Source organism: Bos taurus, chromosome 10 (assembly GCF_002263795.3).
Source record: "Bos taurus isolate L1 Dominette 01449 registration number 42190680 breed Hereford chromosome 10, ARS-UCD2.0, whole genome shotgun sequence".
In the NCBI taxonomy this organism is placed as follows: Eukaryota; Metazoa; Chordata; class Mammalia; order Artiodactyla; family Bovidae; genus Bos; species Bos taurus.
The window spans coordinates 75,878,880-75,886,245 of NC_037337.1; the positions used below are offsets into that span (position 1 = coordinate 75,878,880).

At 40.3% G+C, this 7,366-nt stretch overlaps 1 protein-coding gene across 5 annotated transcripts in view; it reads right to left on the reverse strand.

Annotated features, from left to right (window-relative positions):
* Positions 1 to 7,352, reverse strand: part of WDR89 (WD repeat domain 89) — a 48,101-nt gene extending 40,749 nt beyond the window's left edge. For 4 of the 5 annotated variants that reach the window (XM_005212023.5, XM_005212022.5, XM_024997725.2 and 1 more), the window contains exon 1: positions 7,277 to 7,352. The gene's annotated coding sequence lies outside the window, so the exon portion shown is untranslated. The remainder of the gene's footprint in view (positions 1 to 7,276) is intronic. The other variant, NM_001034658.2, reaches the window with a different exon arrangement.
* Positions 7,353 to 7,366: the final 14 nt, after the last annotated feature.

Below are 7,366 nucleotides of genomic sequence, written 5' to 3' on the forward strand. Positions count from 1 at the left end.
ACCATGTAAAAGAAATATATTAACTGATATGAGAAACTAATCTACTACCAGAGAAACAATTTTAACTATAATGGCACAGAGGTTGCTTTTAATTTTCCTACGAAATTCTACTGTTAGCAAAGCAATGAAATTTGGAGACAAATATTAACTAACACTAATATTAACTTAAAAGACTTGACAGACAGCATTTTTATTGTATTTTAGTCCAGTCAACTTATGAAACAGCAAAATTTCAAAAATCACATGAACTAGTGGAGTTCACAATAGAATTAGTGTTATATTTCAACTCTTTACAGGCACTACCGATACTTAATATAATCTATTTTATGAAAGAACCAGTATTTTTCTAAGTACTACAGTATTTGTCATTTCATCTACTTCTCACAACCCTGAAATAGGACAAATATCCTTATTATCTTTATTATCCTTATTTTAATAAGTAAACAGAAGCTCAGAGAAGTTAAATCGTTAACACGGCCTAGATAGATCTGACTCCAAGTGCTTCTTTTATCACATTATGCTGCCAAAATTTTAAGCTTTATACTTTTCAAGTTGCTTTATAGCCAAGAAAAGTTGGAAAAGGTACAGTAGAAAATATAATGAAGTTTTATGGTCTATTTGCTAAAAATCTCATTATTGTATGATGTACAAGTTCTCCAACTGAAATGATGAACTAGTTAATTTAGCTAAAATAAACTTGGAACCCAAGAAAAATCTGCATTTAAAGCGAAGTGAGGACTTCCCTGGTGACCTAGTGGTTAAGATTCTACGCTTCTAAAGCAGGGGAACTAATATCTCATCTACTGCATGCCATGGCCACAAAATAAAAAATAAATAAAATAAAGCTAAATAAATCCAATTTTAAATGCATAAATGTGAAATAATGTAACTCTACAATACTACTATTTTCTAGGATTAAAAAAAAAATAACACTTCTATCATTCATCTCAATCACTTAAATGTTAGCTTCCCAGAGATTATCAGTTTCAAAGACAGTTTCAAAAATATTCATTCCTCTATATTTATTTCATGTGAATTACTATAGGGCAAAGAAACAGAGAAGACTGGTGAAGTAGCTCAGTCGTGTCCGACTCTTTGCGACCCTGTGGACTGTAGCCTACCAGGCTTCTCCGTCCATGGGATTCTCCAGGCAAGAGTACTGGAGTGGGTTGCCATTTCCTTCTCCAGAAGACCAGTGAACCAAAGAGAAACATTTAGTAAGTGAAATATGTTGCATGCATGCTAAGTTGTGTGAGTCATGTCTGACTCTGTACAACCCTATGGACAGCAGCCCACCAGGCTCCTCTGTCCACGGGATTCTCTAGGCAAGAATACTGGAGTGGGTTGCCATTTCCTTCTCCTAAGTGAAATACCTTAGGTTTGGATTTTTTTAAAAATTCAAACTACTGGGAGATTTTTTTTAAAAAAATCAGTTAAAATTCCCAAGAAAATACCCAATAAACTGTACCTTAAGTATACAAAAATATATTAGAGTCTAAGACTGTGTACTATGCCCTCACAGTCCTAAGTTAGGAAGCAGACCACTCACACTGGACTTGCAAAGAAGGTAGCCTAAAACTAATTTTGTAATCAGTAGCATGACATGCATTTTAAAGAATAAAAGCACAAAAGAAGCTGAAAAATTCATTTTTGGAATAAGTTATTTGTGGAAAAATACTGTGGAATTTTTTTCTTCATGCCCATTTTTATGAGAGTAGCTCAGACCTTGATCTGGTACCCTGCTAACTGTTGAAACAAGAGCCATGCCTGGAAAGGTCCAAGAGACTGTGGCTGGATACCTGCTCAAACAGAACAAGGATAAATGGCTGTACTACAATGCATTATTTTCAGGGCAAAGGATGTGAGATTTTTTTCCTATGGATTTGATGATGGCAAAGGAAGGGAGCCAGCTTAAAAAGGACTTGGGCTTCCCTGGTGGCTCAGACAGTAACGAATCTGCCTGCAATGCAGGAGACCGAGTTTCGATCCCTGGGTCAGGAAGACCTCTTGAAGAAGGGAATGGGTGTTGCTGATGGACAGGGAAGCCTGGTATGCTACAGTCCCTGGGGTCCACGACTGAGCGACTAAACTGAACTGAACTGAGTTCTTGAATACCAAATGACTACTTGGAGCTGAGTTCTTTCATGTATTATCTTATTCCAATATATCTATACTTGGATGGTAACACACTCATCAGATTCTGTCTCTTGAGAATTATTAATTCCAACCAGACATGAGAGCAACAGATTGTTACCTTCTGAAGATATGAGTAAAAACTGAAGTCATCAGAGCTACTGTCTCCTTGCTGGGGGGACTGGAGGGAATTAATGATGAGGGACTATCAGTCCAGGTCTCCATGAAGACTCACGCATATTCCAGCCTTAGGAGGAATGAGACTCAGTCTTTACTGACTTCCTTAGAATACATCTCCGTCTTCTGAGATTACGCTTCTTAAACTAGGGGACACACCTATGACTACAGTAAACTGGCTATTATAAGAAGCTACAAAATAAACTCTATTCTCCCTAGAACAGCAAGGTTATGATATGGCAACAGTTCAACACAGTATCAAACATAAATATTATGAAATTGAATGCAAAACTCACACGAACTTTTACGGCAGACTAGAATTCAAAGAAATTTCACTTTTCTAAGGGATTAATTCAGGCTTTGTATTCACATTATCACAGGAATACTCATTTACCTCTTCTATTCCCCAGTAGAAAAGCCGAAGCACCAAACTATGGTAACTAAGAAGGATCTTTTCACAGCAATCCAGAAGTCACTTAATATTTTTTCTTTCAGCATATCCTACTGGTCTTCATGCTGCACTAGTACAGAACCTGTTTTATCCTTCTTTATACCCTTTGTGGCAACCAAAATAATGCACCCCCAGAACATCCTTTCTCTAATTCCTGGAACCTATGAATGTTTCTTTACAAGTTAAAGGGATTCTGTAATTAAACTAAGGATCTTGAGATTGACGGATTACTCTGGATTCTCTAGGTGGATTATCTGCCTACAAGACCTTCTAGAACTAACACCCAAAAAAGATGTCCTTTTCATCATCAGTTCAGTTCAGTTGCTCAGTCGTGTCCAACTCTTTTCGACCCTATGAATCACAGCATGCCAGGCCTCCCTGTCTATCACCAACTCCCTGTCCTCCCAACTCAAGGAGTTCACCCAAACTCATGTGCATCAAGTCGGTGATGCCATCCAGACATCTCATCCTCTGTCGTCCCCTTCTCCTCCTGCCCCCAATCCCTCCCAAAATCAGGGTCTTTTCCAATGAGTCAACTCTTTGCATGAGGTGGCCAAAGTCCTGAAGTTTTAGCTTCAACATCAGTCCTTCCAATGAACACCCGGGACTGATCTCCTTTAGAATGGACTGGTTGGATCTCCTTGCAGTCCAAGGGACTCTCAAGAGTCTTCTCCAACACCACAGTTCAAAAGCATCAATTCTTTGGTGCTCAGCTTTCTTCACAGTCCAATTCTCACATCCATAGATGACCACTGGAAAAACCATAGCCTTGACTAGACGGACCTTTGTTGGCAAATCATAGGGAACTGGAATGCAAAAGTAGGAAGTCAAGACATACCTGGAATAACAGGCAAATTTGGCCTTGTAGTACAAAATGAAGCACGGCAAAGGCTGACAGAATTTTGCCAAGAGAATGCACTGGTCATAGCAAAACCCTCTTCGAACAACACAAAAGAAGAGTCTACACATGGACGTTATCAGATGGTCAATACTGAAATCAGATTGATTATATTCTTTGCAGCCAAAGATGGAGAAGCTCTATACAGTCAGTACAAACAAGATCGAGAGCTGCCTGTGGCTCAGATCATGAACTCCTTATTTTCAAATTCAGACTGAAATTGAAGAAAGTGGGAAACCACTAGACCATTCATGTATGAACTAAATCAAATCCCTTATGATTATACAGTGGAAGTGACAAATAGATTCAAGGGATTAGATCTGAGAGACAAGAGTACCTGAAGAACTACGGACAGAGGTTCGTGACATTGTACAGGAGGCAGTGATCAAGACCATTCCCAACAAAAAGAAATGCAAAAAGGCAAAATGGTTGTCTGAGGAGGCCAAACAAATAGCTGAGAAAAGAAGAGAAGCTAAAGGCAAAGGAGAAAAGGAAAGATATACCCATTTGAATGCAGAGTTCCAAAGAATAGTGAGGAGAGATAAGAAAACCTTCCTCAGCACAAAGAAATAGAGGAAAATAATAGAATGGGAAATTCTAGAGATCTCTTCAAGAAAATTAGAGATACCAAAGGAACATTTCATGCAAAGATGGGCACAATAAAGAACAAAAATGCTATGGACCTAACAGAAGCAGAAGATATTAAGAGGTGGCAGCAACACACAGAAGAACTATACAAAAACGATCTTCATGACCCAGATAACTACAATGCTGTGATCACTCACCTAGAGCCAGACATCCTGGAATACAAAGTCAAGTGGGCCTTAGGAAGCATCACTACAAACAAAGCTAGTAGAGGTGATGGAATTCCAGTTGAGCTATTTCAAATCCTAAAAGATGATGCTGTGAAGATGTTGTACTCAATATGCCAGCAAATTTGGAATACTCAGCAGTGGCCACAGGACTGGAAAAGGTCAGTTTTCATTCCAATCCCAAAGAAAGGCAATGCCAAAGAATATTAAAACTACCGCACAATTGCACTCATCTCACATACTAGTGAAGGAATGCTCAAAATTCTCCGAGCCAGGTTTCAATAGTACATGAACCATGAACTTCCTCTATTTCTGCTTTATCGACTATGCCAAAGTCTTTGATTGTGTAGATCACAACAAACTGGAAAATTCTGAAAGAGATGGGAATACCAGACCACCTGACCTGTCTCCTGAGAAATCTATATGCAGGTCAAGAAGCAACAGTTAGAACTGGACATGGAACAACAGATTGGTTCCAAACTGGGAAAGAAGTACATCAAGGCTGTACATTGTCACTCTGCTTATTTAACTTACATGCAGAGTAGTACTTATATGCAGAGTATATCATGAGAAATGCTGGTCTGAATGAAGCACAAGCTGCAATCAAGATTGCCGGGGGAAACATCAATAACCTCAGATACACAGATGACCCCACCCTTATGGCAGAAAGCAAAGAACTAAAGAGCCACAATGAAAGTGAAAGAGGAGAGTGAAAAAGCTGGCTTAAAACTCAACATTCAAAAAACTAAGATCATGGCATCCGGTCCCATCACTTCATGGCAAATAGATGGGGAAACAATGGAAACAGTGAGAGACTTTTCTGGGGCTCCAAAATCACTGCAGATGGTGACTGCAGCCATGAAATTAAAAGACACTTGCTCCTTGGAAGAAAAGCTATGACCAACCTAGACAGCATATTAAAAAGCAGAGACATTACTTTGCCAATAAAGATCCATCTAGTCAAGGCTATGGTTTTTCCAGTAGTCATGTATGGATGTGAGAGTTGGACTATAAAGAAAGCTGACTGCCAAAGAATTGATGCTTTTGAACTGTGTTGTTGGAAAGACTCTTGAGAGTCCCTTAGACTGCAAGGAGATCCAACCAGTCCATCCTAAAGGAAATCAGTCCTGAATATTCATTTGAAGGACTAATGCTGAAACTCTAATACTTTGGCTACTTGATGTGAAGAACTTTCTCCTTGGAAAAGACCCTGATGCTGGGCAACAATGAAGACAGGAGTAGAAGAGGACGACAGAGGATGAGATGGTTGGATGGCACCACCAATTCGATGGACATGAGTTTGAGCAAGTTCTAGGAGTTGGTAATGGACAAGGAAGTCTGGTGTGCTGCAGTCCACGGGGTTGCAAAGAGTTGGACATGACTGAGTGACTGAACTGACTGATCTAGGTGGGACCTATTTGTAAACAGAAATGCCCCATTAAGAGGAAGGCAGAGGGTGATAAGATCATGGAAACACAGATTTCAGAGATGTGCTTTTAAAATACAGGAGCCACAAGTCAAGAAATACAAGTGGCCTCTAGAAGCTGAAAAAAACCAAAGAAATGGGACTTCCTCTCAGAGTCTCCAGAAGTAATCAGAACTCAGAAAAGCAGTTAAACGAGCTGAACTATTTTTGCTTTATGCTGTCTACAGCAGTGTAAGATAAGAATACAAACCAGACAAGTACCACTTCTGCATTCATAGGGAATAAGATCCTGAACCCTGGATAAGCAGCTAAGTGGGCCACATAGGCTTAAGAGGTATTTCAACTCAAGTGGTAATAGGCTGCATGTTATCCACTGTATGTGTGTGTGTGTATAATATTTTAAGTATATTATATATTGCATGTTAAAGGTAGTCTAGCTTCTACAGGAAAGAAACTGAAAAGCAGAAAGAGTCCTATGTAGTTAACATCAATAATTTATATTCATTATCTCATTTGATCCTCACAACTCTAGGAAGCAGGCAAGTCTGGTACTGAATTCAATTCTGCAGTGGAAAAAGCAGCAGCTGAGAGGGTGACTTGCCCAGTTAAAGGTTAGTAAATGGCTCCTACTCCGATGTCTTTCTACTAGATTATTTTACCTCGACAACAGCAATGTCTAGGTATGTTGTATTAACTTCTAAAATAACTTCAAGTTAGAAAAGAAAACAAGATCAACATTTTACAAGCAATACCATATTTTAATTTTACGTGCATAGAAACCGAATGTCATACGCAAGTGGTCAGAAAGAAGCTGAAGAGAACATATAGCCGAGTAATGTGTTTCTCCGCATGAAAATGAGTATCTACCCTTCTAGGTGTTGCTGTGTGGATTAAATGACATAATACACGTAAAGCGCTTATCAGAGCAGCTAGTCTCACAGTTCGTACTACATACTCCAGGACCTCTCTTCCCAAAGGAGAATCTGCTTTTCTGATCCCGAAAATTAACCAACCCAAGAGGTGGGTAGGAAAGAATGCGAGAGGAGGGAGTGCGGGTAGGGGAAAAATAGGTCCCAGCTACCCCTCCTTGAACACTTGACAAACAGGCGCTTAGTTTTTACCCAAACAGGACGGCTTCGGCGACACCAACCTAACCCTCAGAAGATCGGCGGAGCAGTGACAGCATGGGTATGACTCGGATCACTGCACCAGAAGTCCCAACACGTGGCTACCTCTCACCGCCTCCCCTAATTTCCTTCTGCCCCTAGTGCTACAGGCTCAGCGACTTCGGTTTTCTAGAGTCAACTGGCACTGTCGCCGACCGTCAAGATAGCTGCCCATCCCAGGAACCTTAACCACCCCAGGCCTGGAAAATATACCTGACCAGGACGCCCACGACTGGTGCGGGAACGGACTCGAGCACAGACTCGGAGCCGAGCGGACGACCGGAACTCCACCCTCCAACTCTC